Raw genomic sequence first — 16357 nt, forward strand, 5'->3', positions numbered from 1 at the left:
ATTTTGTATAGTTAATTTCATAATCATATACTCTATAAACAAATTAATATATACATATATTTTAAGTAGAATGAATGTTAAATTTGATTATGTTAATTTAGAATTTTTTTATTATCTTCCAATATTACTTTTTCATAATGAGATGAACAACTTATGTAACAATAATTGGCCCATTCAGGTCTCGAATCTGTGACCTTCGTATTATTAGCACGACGCTCTAACCAACAAAGCTAATAGTCCATTTCATGTTTTTTTAACATATTACTTTAAATAACTATTTGGATGGCTAAACATATTGAAATTAAAATGAGAATTCAGAGTTTCAAAGAAAATATACGCTAGAAGGAGGGTTTGAACCTCCTACCTTGTGGTTAACAGCCACACACTCTAACCAATTGAGTTATTCCACCTATTTACTTCTATTTCTACACAACTGCAATCTTTTCATTTGTCGGAATGATTTAAACATAGGATGAAGGGAGCAGGATCATTTGGAGCAAATGACTCTATTATGGTAATTAACACTAATAAATATTAAATAATTAGTTTTTTAAAATAAATTTTAAAATAATGTATTTTAGATATACATGCTTCTAAATAATCATATGTTCTTTGTCCTAAACAGCAGTCGTACATTTCGATTAAATGAATCTAACAAAGTAATGTAATATTCTTCGTAATATGAATATATTGAATAATTGTATTCTTATAGTTAATCTTATATTCATGAACCAAACGCATCCATGAGATGTGGTATAAACAAATCTAAAAATAACTTCATTATACTCTTAAATAAAGAATCTATGTTCAAACCATAAACAAGATTATTGAGAGAAATATATACGAAGCTCGTAAATGTAAGGTCTGAAATTCCAATCAAGATTAAAAATAGAGAAAAGGGAAACAATTAAATAATTTCATATAAAAATAATTGCATAATTAATACTCAACAAATATAAAATGAATATATTGCATAATTCTATTCTTATAGGTATATCATATATCCATGAACCAAATGTATCCCAGAGACATGGCATACACGAATCTAAAAATAACTACATTATACTCTTTAATAACCCAACGTTCAAACCTTGAAACTAGATTATTGAGAGAAATATCCACGAAGCTAGTAAATAAAATGTCTAAAAGTCCAATCAAGATTAAATATTAAAGAAAGGGAACAATAAAATAATTTCATATAAAAATTATTGTACAGTCGATTTTAGAATCGTATACTCTATAACAATAACTTATGTAAGGATAATTGGCCCTTGCAAGTATCGAGTGACATTCACATTATTTGCACGACGCTCTAACCAACTAAGCTAATAGACCATTTCATGTCTTTTGACATATTACTTTAAATAACTACTTGGATGGGTAAACATATTAAAATTAAATGGAGAATTTGTAGTTGCAAAGAAAATCAACTGAGCTATTCCAACTATTTACTTCCACTACTGCATAGCTACAATCTTTTCAGTTGTCAAAATTATTTATACATATGTTCAAGAGAGGAGGATCATTTGGTGCAAATGATCCTATTATGGTAGTTAACACTAATAAATATTAAAAAATTAGGTTTTTAAAAAATAAATTTTAAAAAGTAATTTAGAGATACATGCTTCTAAATAATCATATGTTCTCTGTCCTAAACATAATAGTCTTACATTTCGATTAAATAAATCAATCAAAATAATGTAATATTCTTCGTAATATCAATATATTTCATAATCGTATTCTTATAGTTAATCTTATATTCATGAATCAAACACATCCAAGAGATGTGACATACATGAATCTAAAAATAACTTCAATATATTGTTAATTAAGAAACTATGTTCAAACTTGGAAACTAGATTATTGAGAGAAAAATCCACAAAGCTGGTAAATGAAAAGTCTGGAATTCCAATCATGATTAAATATCAAGGAAAGGGTGTAACCCCCTAGACCCGGCCTATGCGTTTCGACTAAGTCTAGTGGATCACATTATGATTCTTTAAGACATTTTTCCGAAACCGTTATTCAAACAATGTAAAATCACATTATAAATGACATGAAATTATAATAAATCATACTATCAAAACCTAACTTGTAAATATAATACCAATAAGTAATAAATTAATTTAAAACATATCTTAAAAATCAAATCACGATAACCCGAATAGTAATAGTAAAAATGTCATCATATTAAAATCCCATACTTTAAAATAAGGTCCATGTTAACAAAATAAAGACAACTTGCAAGGTAAAAACATTACAATCAAATATACTTCAAGAGATATGTTGATCCTCCAAGTGCTCAATCCAGGGTAACTAACCAACAGTATCTGAAAGGGGGAAAACATTTTCGAAAAGTGAGCTAGGCTCAGTGTGTCCCAATATTACCATAAAATCACTATAGGTACACTAAACAAATCATAGTCCAATAAGTCTCATAAAATTATACTGCAGTAAATCTCTTTAAAAAGCGTTACCCTAAGGGAACATCTTAGGGCCTGAGAGCCTACCCAAGATAGATTTCGGGGCCTGGGGCCTACCTAAGAACACATCTTAGGGCCGCAGGGCCTACCCGAGAATAATCTCAGGGCCGCAGAACCTACCTAAGAGTCACATTAGGTCTGTAAAATTTTCCAGCTTGATCAGAGCTGTACTTTATAAATTCGTATTCCAAACATTCAATTGCACCGTGTTATAAATTCCATAAATCCATAAACATGGTAATCATATACCATTTCAAAACAATTATCAGATAACAGTCATAATCCATAAATCATCACATTAAATCGGTGCATCAACAATACGAAAACCAAAGAATTCAGTGTACCACATATTAAAACAAATAAAACAGTTCAGTAATAAATAGGGAACACACCTCGATAATATGTTCAAATCGTGGATCTACTGATTGCTGGTTTCACCACGCTCTGCTACAGTTTTCGAACCTAATTTATAATATCACTATATTACTAATGGGTAACATAAATAAATCTCTAAAATCATAAAATTTACGAGTCTTACGAGTGAATACTGGTATACGTGGTTTAACTGATCTAGAAGAGTTGGGTCGAGCTATCGAACGATCCGGAGAGTCTCTTGTACCTTCAAACAATAATAATTAATCAGCCCCAAATCTTACTTAATTGTTCAAAGCTAGAATTCTTAAGTATATAAGCATTTTTCGGGTTTGACTATCATTTTGGGGTATTTCGAGTCTGAATTTGGCCAAACGGACTGCGGAATCGGAATCAGGACGTCGAAAAACATAAAGTATGACTTTTTGAAAATTCAGATTCTTGGTCAAAGTCAAAGTCAACCACTTTGACCGTAGATTTGGAGACCTTCAGATTCGAATTTGACAAAACAGACCACGGAAACGGATTTGGCACGTCGAAAACTATCAGGATAGGTATACTCGGAAAAGATTAACGGTCGTTTAATGCTCGGTCAAAGCCATTTTAAGTTTTGGTCAAAGAAAGTCAACGGTCAACGGTCAACGATCAACGGTCAACGGTCGGGTCGGGTCGGGTCAACGGTCGGGTCGGGTCAGACCGGTCAAACCGATTTAGACCGATCAAACCGGTTCGAACCGGTTGAAACCGGTCAAACCGGTCAGAACCGGTTGAAAACCGGTCAAACCGGTTTCCAGCAGCCACTCGCCCTGCGGCGGCGCGTGTGGCGCGTGAGGCGTCCTTCGGGACCCTAAAAATCCCGGAAAATTTTCTAAAAATTATTTTGAGCGATTTCAAGATACTTACAACGATCGATTCAAATTTTTGAACGGCGGAGAGCTCGATTTCAAATCGGCCGAATCTTTGACTGCACCACCTCCTCACGCGCCGCCGTCTACGGCGGACAAGATTGACACCGGTGAACTCGGAACGGCACAAGGAACACGATGGTGCGGGAGGTGTCGTAAACAGAGCAACGATCAGCGGTGAATTTAAGATTTTCTCGGCGATAGAGCTAACAAAACCGTCGCTACTTTGACTGGAAATTCCCGATGTTTGGCCGCGTTTCGCTTCAATTAATTTGAAGGTTTTGCTCCTCGCTCGATGATGAACACAACGGTGGTTTCAAAACAACGATCGGAATTCGGACGACGTCGGAATCGAGTTTGGAAGTTGTGTGCGTGAGGAAGGATTTGTGAAATTGATTTCTGTTTTTCAAAACAGAAATCACGCATATATCAATTGTCTGCCGACACTCCATGGTTAAATTCAGGGCTTGGTCCCTGAATTTTCTTTAACTTTAAAACAAGCTCCAAGTTTTAAAATCTTTCAATTCAGTCCCAAATTTTCACAATTAAACCCTCAAATTTTAATTAAATATTATTTTGAAAATCAGGTTGTTACAATTCTCCCCCTCTACAAGAAATTTCGTCCTCGAAATTTACCTTATGAGAATAGTTGAGGAAACTGAGCCTCCATTGACTCCAATGTCTCCCAAGTAGCTTCTGAGGGGCCTCGATTCCTCCACTGAACTTTGACCATTGGAATTCGTCTATTCCGAAGAACTCGTTCATCTCTCTCCAAGATCTGAATGGGCTCCTCTTCATATGACAAATCAGGTCTCAGCTCTACTTCTTCAACCTGAATAATGTGACCTGGATCTGGACGGTATCTCCTCAACATTGATACATGAAAGACATCATGAATTCGACTTAGCTCAGAAGGCAACTCAAGCTGATATGCAATAGGTCCTACCCTCTTCAAGATACGAAATGGTCCAATAAATCTTGGACTCAATTTACCCTTACGCCCGAATCTTAATACTTTCTTCCAGGGTGAAACTTTCAAAAAGACCCGATCTCCTACTTCAAACTGTATATCCTTCCTTCTTTGATCTGCATAAGATTTCTGCCTATCAAATGCCTCTTTCAGACGGTCACGGATTAATCTGACTGTGTCCTCCGTCTCTCGCACTAACTCAGGTCCCAACGTTTTCCTATCACGCAACTCAGTCCAACAGATTGGAGTGCGACATTTACGCCCATAGAGTGCTTCATAGGGTGCCATACGAATACTGGTCTGATAACTGTTATTGTAAGCAAATTCAGCCAACGGCAAAAAGTTCTCCCAACTACCATGAAAATCGATTACGCAACCCCGCAACATATCCTCCAGAATCTGAATTACTCTCTCAGATTGACCATCAGTTTGTGGATGAAAGGATGTACTATAATCCAATCTTGTTCCCAAAGTCGTATGTAACGCCTTCCAAAATCTCGAAGTAAATCTCGGATCTCGATCAGAAATAATAGACAATGGAACACCATGCAATCTGACAATCTCTGAAATATACAATCTTGCCAGCTTATCCAAAGTATAATTTACTCGCACAGGAATGAAGTGAGCTGACTTTGTAAGTCTGTCAACAATCACCCAAACAGAATCTTTTTTCAAAGGAGTCATAGGCAAGCCAGCAACAAAATCCATAGTAATACGCTCCCATTTCCATTCAGGAATCTTGATAGGCTGTAACAAACCTGATGGATGTTGATGTTCTGCCTTAACTTGCTGACAAGTAAAACACCTAGCCACAAAGTCAGATATGTCTTTCTTCATACCAGTCCAATAATACCTCTCTCTCAAATTCCGGTACATCTTATCTCCTCCGAGGTGCATAGCATATGGACTACTATGAGCCTCAGTAAGGATAGTCTGCCTCAATTCAGCGTCATCAGGCACACAATATCTACCTTTAAAGCATAAAACTTAATCCTGATCAATTGCGTAATCTGTGTTTGTCCCCTGCTCTACTTGCTCAAAGATGGAAAGCAAGGAGCTATCAAGGGGCTGCTTAGCTTTGATCTCATCAACCAAGGTCGGCTTAACTTGCAATTCTGCTAACAAAGTGCCATCTTCATATAAATTCATCTTGGCCATTAAAGACCTCAACTCCGATACCGTCTTTCAACTCAAAGCATCTGCTACAATGTTAGCTTTACCAGGGTGGTAATCAATCACGCAATCATAATCCTTTAGAAGCTCTAACCAGCGACGCTGTCTCAAATTAAGTTCCTTCTGGGTCAGAAGATACTTTAAGCTCTTATGATCTGTGAAGATGTAACACTTCTCTCCATAAAGATAGTGTCTCCAAATCTTCAAGGCAAAAATTACTGCTGCCAACTCTAAATCGTGAGTAGGATAATTACTCTCATGCGGCCGCAGCTGACGGGATGCATAAGCCACCACCTTACTTTCCTGCATTAAAACACAACCAAGTCCTGAATGTGAAGCATCACTATACACTGTAAAATCCTTCCCGGACTCCGGTTGAATCAACACCGGTGCTTGAGTCAAAACCGCCTTTAATTTCTCAAAGCTCTCCTGTTGTGCCTCGCCCCAGTCAAACAACACATTCTTCCTTAACAACTTTGTCAAAGGAGAAGCAATGATCGAGAAGCCCTCAACAAAACGTCGATAATAACCAGCCAAGCCCAAGAAACTGCAGATTTCAGATACGTTCTTAGGTCGTTTCCAATTCATAATAGCCTCTATCTTGCTGGGATCAACCTGAACACCTCGCGCAGAAATAATATGCCCCAGAAATGACACTTCTTGAAGCCAAAACTCACACTTGCTTAGTTTGGCATATAGACGATGCTCTCTCAAAGTCCGCAGAACGATCTTCAAATGCTCGTCATGCTCTGCCTCAGTACGAGAATAGATCAGAATATCGTCAATGAAGACCACCACAAATTGATCCAAATATGGTCGGAACACCCGATTCATCAAATCCATAAAAGCTGCAGGAGCGTTCGTCAAACCAAAAGGCATCACTAAAAATTCATAATGACCATATCTAGTGCGAATGGCCGTTTTTGCAACATCAGATCCTTTAACTTTCAATTGATAATACCCCGAACGAAGATCAATCTTAGAGAATACAGTAGCTCCTCGCAATTGATCAAATAAGTCATCAATCCTGGGTAATGGGTATTTATTATTGACCGTCATCTTATTCAATTTCCGATAGTCAATACATAATCTTAGCGACCCATCCTTCTTTTTCACGAATAGAACTGGAGCTCCCCATGGTGAAGTACTATGTCGGATAAATCCTCGATCGAATAATTCTTGCAATTGGACCTTCAACTCCTTAAGTTCCTTTGGAGCCATGCGATAAGGTGCCATAGAAATAGGTGAAGATCCCGGATAAGTCTCAATCTCGAACTCTACCTCTCTATCAGGAGGTAACCCAGGCAACTCCTCAGGAAAAACATCAGGAAACTCGCTAACTGTACGAATCTCCTCGATTGTGGACAATGCACCTTTAGTGTTCAAAATACAGGCAATGAACGTCTCATATCCCTTTCGGATCATACGATCAATTTCCATCGCTGAAACTATATTGGAGAGATAGCCACGCCGTTCACCAATTAACACAACAGTCCGACCATCTGAAGTCTTCAGGGTAGCTCGCTTGTACTCGCAATCCAGATTTACCTTGTGTTTATTCAACCAATCCATCCCAAGAATTAGATCAAACTCCTCTAGAGGAAGCTCCATAAGATCAGCAAGAAAAATTTCTCCCTGCACCTCCAAAGGACAACGCCGAAATACCTTATTCACTAATACCGCTTGTCCTACTGGACTTGTAACTGTAACAGTATTTTCAGTGTTCTCTATCGGAATCTGAAGGTTTCGAGATACTGAGCTCGATACATAGGAGTGAGTGGAGCCATTGTCCAGTAATGCAAAGTATGGGATAGAATAAATAGTAAATGTGCCTACAATAACCTCAGGCTCATCTCTGTCATCCCGACGTCTAGTGGCATAAACCAAGGCTGGCTGTCTAGCCTCAGAAACTGTTGGCCCTCTATTTTGCTGAGGTCGAGCTCTACTGTCTGTCCTGGACGCTGAACCACGAGCCTTTACTTGGCTACGATCTCTAATTGGAGTATGTACTGTAGTCTGAGAACGCACAGGAGTCTGGGTAGCGATCCGCTCAGACGAAGCTAGCTGAGGACAATCCCTCCGAAAATGTCCACTAGATCCACAATGAAAACATGCTCCGGTCTTCCTATAACACTCTCCCGTGTGCCGTTTCCCACAAAAGTCACACTGAGGCACTAGAACCGGAACCGAAGAACCACCTCTACTAACAGCTGAAGGTGATGATGTTGTAGGCCTGAAGCGTGTATTGCTCCTCTGAGGGGCTGAGGTACGAGTCCTCTTACCAGACTGTCCGGACGATTCAGTAGGGCCAAAAGATTTCCTAGATCGCTCCTGATCAACACGCTCTCTACCAGAAGCTAACGCCTCCATCTCCTCAGCATCCTTGGCTCTGCTTACCAGCACATCAAAAATCTCATCTTGAAGGGCTACCACCTGCCTACGTAGCTCGTATCTGAGTCCAAAGGCAAATTTACGACATCGATCTCTTTCGGTAGGCACCAGACTGATTCCATACTTTAACAATTTCAAGAACTCTATCTCATACTCTGAAACAGTCATGTCACCCTGAACCAAGTCCTGAAACTGCTGTCGTCTCTGGACTAAGTAGCGCTCACCCAAGAATCGGCTCCGAAAGCGCTCCTTGAAGAAATCCCATGTCAACCGATCAGTAGAAACACTACTGGTCACTGACTCCCACCATGTGTGGGCATTTCCATCTAACATCGCTACTGCCCCCAAATATCTCTTTGCTGAGTCCAAACCCAACTGATCCATGCATCTTTCTGTATCCTGTAGCCAATCTTCTGCTTCAGTAGGAATTCCTCCAAGCTGTCCTCCAAAAGTCCTGACCCCATTAGCAATTAGAGTCTGCGAAATAGGAACCTCAGATACAACACCAGCAGCTCTGACTGCTCCCTGTATCAACTGCAGAAATTGTCTACCAAAAGTCTCATCCAAAGCAACTCCGGTAGATTCTGACTCAATATCTGTCGCTCCTATGATCGGTGTAGTCATGCCAATACCATCGGTAGGAGGTAGATTCGTTGGGGTCGTAGGAGCAGGATCACCTATCGGAGGTGGGGGATCTACTCGTATCTCATCGATCGGATCTGCAAATCTAGCCACTCGACCTCGTCCACGGCTAGTTCGACGACCACGTCTAGCACTCATTTTGATGGATCTCAAGTTTACTATAGAAGATAAAACTTAAGGTTAGATAAGCACTTGGAGTCTCGAACACATTTAAAAATTTTAATAACTTTGTGATATGACCTTTGTATCCTGTTTTGTAAAATATTTCAAAATCGTATCTTCCATGTGGACTCATACACAGTCCGAGGGTTAAAAACCAAAAGTTCTGATACCAATAAATGTAACCCCCTAGACCCGACCTATGCGTTTCGACTAAGTCTAGTGGATCACATTATGATTCTTTAAGACATTTTTCCGAAACCGTTATTCAAACAATGTAAAATCACATTATAAATGACATGAAATTATAATAAATCATACTATCAAAACCTAACTTGTAAATATAATACCAATAAGTAATAAATTAATTTAAAACATAACTTAAAAATCAAATCACGATAACCCGAATAGTAATAGTAAAAATGTCATCATTTTAAAATCCCATACTTTAAAATAAGGTCCATGTTAACAAAATAAAGACAACTTGCAAGGTAAAAACATTACAATCAAATATACTTCAAGAGATATGTTGATCCTCCAAGTGCTCAATCCAGGGTAACTAACCAACAGTATCTGAAAGGGGGAAAACATTTTCGAAAAGTGAGCTAGGCTCAGTGTGTCCCAATATTACCATAAAATCACTATAGGTACACTAAACAAATCATAGTCCAATAAGTCTCATAAAATTATACTGCAGTAAATCTCTTTAAAAAGCGTTACCCTAAGGGAACATCTTAGGGCCTGAGAGCCTACCCAAGATAGATTTCGGGGCCGTGGGGCCTACCTAAGAACACATCTTAGGGCCGCAGGGCCTACCCAAGAATAATCTCAGGGCCGCAGAGCCTACCTAAGAGTCACATTAGGTCTGTAAAATTTTCCAGCTTGATCAGAGCTGTACTTTATAAATTCGTATTCCAAACATTCAATTGCACCGTGTTATAAATTCCATAAATCCATAAACATGGTAATCATATACCATTTCAAAACAATTATCAGATAACAGTCATAATCCATAAATCATCACATTAAATCGGTGCATCAACAATACGAAAACCAAAGAATTCAGTGTACCACATATTAAAACAAATAAAACAGTTCAGTAATAAATAGGGAACACACCTCGATAATATGTTCAAATCGTGGATCTACTGATTGCTGGTTTCACCACGCTCTGCTACAGTTTTCGAACCTAATTTATAATATCACTATATTACTAATGGGTAACATAAATAAATCTCTAAAATCATAAAATTTACGAGTCTTACGAGTGAATACTGGTATACGTGGTTTAACTGATCTAGAAGAGTTGGGTCGAGCTATCGAACGATCCGGAGAGTCTCTTGTACCTTCAAACAATAATAATTAATCAGCCCCAAATCTTACTTAATTGTTCAAAGCTAGAATTCTTAAGTATATAAGCATTTTTCGGGTTTGACTATCATTTTGGGGTATTTCGAGTCTGAATTTGGCCAAACGGACTGCGGAATCGGAATCAGGACGTCGAAAAACATGAAGTATGACTTTTTGAAAATTCAGATTCTTGGTCAAAGTCAAAGTCAACCACTTTGACCGTAGATTTGGAGACCTTCGGATTCGAATTTGACAAAACAGACCACGGAAACGGATTCGGCACGTCGAAAACTATCAGGATAGGTATACTCGGAAAAGATTAACGGTCGTTTAATGCTCGGTCAAAGCTATTTTAAGTTTTGGTCAAAGAAAGTCAACGGTCAACGGTCAACGGTCAAAGGTCAACGGTCAACGGTCAACGGTCGGGTCGGGTCGGGTCAACGGTCGGGTCGAGTCGGGTCAACGGTCGGGTCGAGTCAGACCGGTCAAACCGATTTAGACCGGTCAAACCGGTTCGAACCGGTTGAAACTGGTCAAACCGGTCAGAACCGGTTGAAAACCGGTCAAACCGGTTTCCAGCAGCCACTCGCCCTGCGGCGGCGCGTGTGGCGCGTGAGGCGTCCTTCGGGGCCCTAAAAATCCCGGAAAAATTTCTAAAAATTATTTTGAGCGATTTCAAGATACTTACAACGATCGGTTCAAATTTTTGAACGGCGGGGAGCTCGATTTCAAATCGGCCGAATCTTTGACTGCACCACCTCCTCACGCGCCGCCGTCTACGGCGGACAAGATTGACACCGGTGAACTCGGAACGGCACAAGGAACACGATGGTGCGGGAGGTGTCGTAAATAGAGCAACGATCAGCGGTGAATTTAAGATTTTCTCGGCGATAGAGCTAACAAAACCGTCGCTACTTTGACTGGAAATTCCCGACGTTTGGCCGCGTTTCGCTTCAATTAATTTGAAGGTTTTGCTCCTCGCTCGATGATGAACACAACGGTGGTTTCAAAACAACGATCGGAATTCGGACGGCGTCGGAATCGAGTTTGGAAGTTGTGTGCGTGAGGAAGGATTTGTGAAATTGATTTCTGTTTTTCAAAACAGAAATCACGCATATATCAATTGTCTGCCGACACTCCATGGTTAAATTCAGGGCTTGGTCCCTGAATTTTCTTTAACTTTAAAACAAGCTCCAAGTTTTAAAATCTTTCAATTCAGTCCCAAATTTTCACAATTAAACCCTCAAATTTTAATTAAATATTATTTTGAAAATCGGGTTGTTACAAAGGGAAACAATAAAATAATTTCAATAGTCTGATTTTACGATCATATACTCTATAATCAAATTAATAATCTATAAATATAAAATGAATATATTGCATAATCGTATTGTTATAGTTAATCTTATATCCATGAAACAAACGCATACAAGAGATATGGCATAAACAAATCTAAAAATAACTATATTATACTCTTAAATAAAGAATCCCTGTTTAAACCTTGAAACGAGATTATTGAGATAAATATTCATGAAGCTGGTAAATGAAAGGTCAAGAAAGACCATTCAAGATTAAATATAGAGTAAAGGAAGACAATAAAATAATTTATTAAAAAAATTATTGCATACTCGATTTCAAAATCATATACTCTACAATAAAATTAATATATATTGTCAGCAGAAGAAATGTGAATTTAAAATTAAATTTTATTAACTTACATTAATTCTTTTTCATAAAGGGAGAACAACAACTTATGTAAAGATAATTGGCCCATACAGGTTTCGAACCTGCGACCTTTGCGTTATTAGCACGACGCTCTAACCAACTGAGTTAATAGGCCATTGAATGTTTTCCGACATATTAATTTAAATAACTATTTGGATGGCTAAACGTATTGAAATTAAAAGAGGAATTCAAAGTTACAAAGAAAACAACACTAGAATTAGGGCCTTGAATAATATCCACACACTCTAACGAACTGAGCTATTGTAGCTAATTACTTCAAGTTCTACACAACTATAATCTTTTCATTTGATGGAATTATTTATACATATGTTGAAGGGAGGAGGATAATTTGGAGCAACTGATTCTATTATTGTAATTAACACTAATAAATATTAAATAAATATTTTTAATTTTTTAAAATAATGATAATTTAGAGATACATGCTTTTAAATAATTATATGTTCTCTGTCCTAAAAATCATATTCTTACATTTCGATTAAATGAATCAAACAAAATAATGTAATATTCTTCGAAATATGAATATATTGCGTAATCGTATTCTTATAGTTAATCTTATTCTCATGAACCAAACGCATCTGAGAGATGTGGTATACACAAATCTAGTAATAACTACATTATACTCTTAAATAGATAATCAATTTTCATACCTTGAAACGTGATTATTAAGAGAGATATCGATGAAGTTGGTAAAAGAAAGATCTGAAATTCCAAACAAAATTAAATATAGAAGAAAAGGAAACAATAAAATAATTTCATATAAAAATAATTGCATACTAGATTTCGGAATCATATACTTTATAATCAAATTAATACTCTATAAATATAAAATGAATATATTGCATAATTGTATTCTTAAATTAATCTTACATCCATAAACCAAACGCATCCGAGAGATATGGCATACACAAATCTAAAAATAACTACATTATACTCTTAAATAAAGAATCCATGTTCAAATCTTGAAACGCGAATATTGAGAGAAATATCCACGAAGCTGGTAAATGAAATGTGTAGAAAGACGAATCAAGATTAAGTATAGAAGAAAGAGAAACAATAAAATAATTTCATATAAAAATATTGTATAGTTGATTTCAGGATCATATACTCTATAAACAAATTAATATATACATATATATCATATGTATAATAAATGTTAAATTTGATTGTGTTAATTAAGAATTATTTTTTATTATCTTCCAATATTACGTTTTCATAATGGGAGGAACAACAACTTATGTAACGATAATTAGCCCATGCAGGTCTCAAACCTGTGACTACATTATTAGCACGACGCTCAAACCAACTGAGCTAAAGGCCATTGCATGTCTTTTGAAATTAAAATGAGAATTCAGAGTTTCAAAGAAACTCAAGGCTAGAAGGAAGGCTTAAAACTCCGACCTTGTGGTTAACAGCCCCACACTATAACCGCGCTATTCCAACAATTTACTTCTACTTCTACACAACTGCAATCTTTTCATTTGTCGAAATTATTTAAACATAGGTTGAAGGGAGCGGGATCATTTGGAGAAAATTATTCTATTATGGTAATTAACTCTAATAAATATTAAATAATTAGTTTTTTTAGAATTTTTTTTAAAATAATGATAATTTAGAGATAGATTCTTCTAAATAACCATATGTTCTTTGTCCTAAACAGCAGTCTTACATTTCGATTAAATGAATCAAACAAAGTAATGTAATATTCTTCATAATATGAATATATTGCATAATCGTATTCTTATAGTTAATCTTATATTCATGAAACAAACGTATCCAAGAGATGTGGTATAAACAAATCTAAAAACAACTTCATTATACTATTAAATAAAGAATATATGTTCAAACCTTGAAACGAGATTATTGAGAGAAATATCCATAAAGCTGGTAAATGAAAGGTCTGAAATTCCAATCAATATTAGATATAGAGAAAAGGGAAACAATTATATAATTTTATATAAAAATAATTGCATAGTCGATTTTATAATCATATACTCTACAATCAAATTAATACTCGACAAATATAAAATGAATATATTGCATAATCATATTCTTATAGTTAATCATATATCCATGAACCAAATGTATATGAGAGATATGGCATACACAAATTTAAAAATAACTTCATTATACTCTTAAATAAAGAACCAACGTTCAACATTGAAAGTAGATTATATAGAGAAATATCCACGAAGCTAGTAAATAAAAGGTCTAAAAAGTCCAATCAAGATTAAATATTAAAGAAAGGGAAACAATAAAATAATTTCATATAAAAATTATTGTACAGTCGATTTTAGAATCGTATACTCTATAATCAAATTATTATATATATATATATATATATATATATATAGTAATAAGCAAAATAAATGTTGAATTTGATTATATCCAATTAGAATAATTTTCTATTATCTTAAAATATTTCTTTTTCATAGAGGGAGAAACAATAACTTATGTAAGGATAATTGGCCCATGCAGGTATCGAGCGACCATCACATTATTAGCACATGCAGGTATCGAGCGACCATCGCATTATTAGCACGACGCTCTAACCAACTGAGCTAATAGGCCATTGCATGTCTTTTGACATATTAGTTTAAATAACTATTTGAATGGGTAAACATATTGAAATTAAAAGGAGAATTCAGAGTTGCAAAGAAAACCAACTGAGCTATTCCAACTATTTACTTCCACTACCGCACAACTACAATATTTTCATTTGTCGGAATTTGTTGGGATTATGAAGAGGCTCAAATTGACAACTGAAAAAGTGGAAAGGGGTTAATTGGTAAAAATATGTTTAGGGAGTAAGGAGAGCAAAAGATAGAAAAATTTGGCACAAACATTTAAAGTGGTTTGACTTCTCAACCAAGTCTACATCCACTACCTTAGCTCATCACTAAGGATTTTCTAACAAATTCAGTAATTTGTTCTTTCTTTTTCATGGATAAAGAGACAACCTTTACAACTACTTATCTTTTGAATTGGCTAAGATAGAACCAAAAACCCTTTACAAACCGAAAAATAATGTAAACAAATAAAACCTCTAAAAAGGAAGGTGTTTACAAAATTTAACTCACAAGAACACAATATTTACAAGAGAATTGGAATAAAGAGTGAAAAGCTCTTCTCTTGTGTTTGATTGCTTGATAGGTGTTCTCAACCTTGTTCAAGTTTCCACAACATATATTTATATGTTGGAATGTTGTTGTGATTGTTTCTAGCCGTTGGAGGCATTTTGGAGCCGTTGGGGAATCAATTTTCGTGTAAAATAAAGCTACCTAGAACAGAGGGTATCGATACTCCTAAAGGGAGTATCAGTACTTCATTTGTTATATTTAAATCAACTAGACGTTACTAGCTATTGGGGCCTGATGGTATCGATACTACTATATAGAGTAGTATCGGTACCCCTTTGGGTATCGATACCATGTTTGCATTCTGGAATTTGAGCAATGCTGGTAGTATCGATACTACCTAGTGAGTATCGATACTTCCCTTTCCTTTGGTATCGATACCATATGAACAGTGTCAATATTGTTCAATTGGTATAACCAGAAAACATTTTGTGCTCAATTCCATGCTTTTAAGGACTTTCAATTATTTTTGAAAACTTTTGAATAAATTTAATTCAAGTCCAAAAATATTTTTCCTTAAATTTTTATATAAAAATATAGTTCAACAATCTCCCCTTTTTGGTATAAAAAACATTTGAAAAACTATTTTTGGCAAAACTCCCCCTTAATAAAATGTTTAATGAAAAAGATACTAATTATTGAAAAATATGTGAAAATGTTTAGCTCCCTCTTTTTCGTTAAGAATTTGAATTGTTCAAACCATACCTATCCTTTTTTTGTTAAATCAAAAAGAATTCAACTTTAAAGTTCAAAAATAACATTGGAGAGTAAATGGTGAATTTGACATAAAAAGCATTTGAAAAATCAAAAAGCTCCCCCTCAAAAAGTGTATTTCAAACAAAAATTAACTTTAAAATCTTTACACTTAAACAAAATTGAATTTCAATAAAGAGTAACAAACATTTTAGTAGCACATGAAATTCAATATATCCAAGTCTAAAATACTTTATGCAATACCAATAATTGAAATTAAGTACATGTGCATAAAGCTTTAATTTTGTTTATACATTTGAAGAATTTGATATCAATTGT

The 16357-nt window shown here is 35.8% G+C and overlaps 1 non-coding gene across 1 annotated transcript; it reads right to left on the reverse strand.

Moving 5' to 3' along the window:
- Positions 1–12211: 12211 nt before the first annotated feature.
- Positions 12212–12285, reverse strand: TRNAI-AAU. The gene has a single exon. It is a non-coding gene; the product is annotated as a tRNA-Ile (tRNA).
- Positions 12286–16357: the final 4072 nt, after the last annotated feature.

The sequence above is a fragment of the Hibiscus syriacus genome, unplaced genomic scaffold (assembly GCF_006381635.1).
Source record: "Hibiscus syriacus cultivar Baekdansim isolate YM2019G1 unplaced genomic scaffold, ASM638163v2 tig00111207_pilon, whole genome shotgun sequence".
Taxonomy (NCBI): Eukaryota; Viridiplantae; Streptophyta; class Magnoliopsida; order Malvales; family Malvaceae; genus Hibiscus; species Hibiscus syriacus.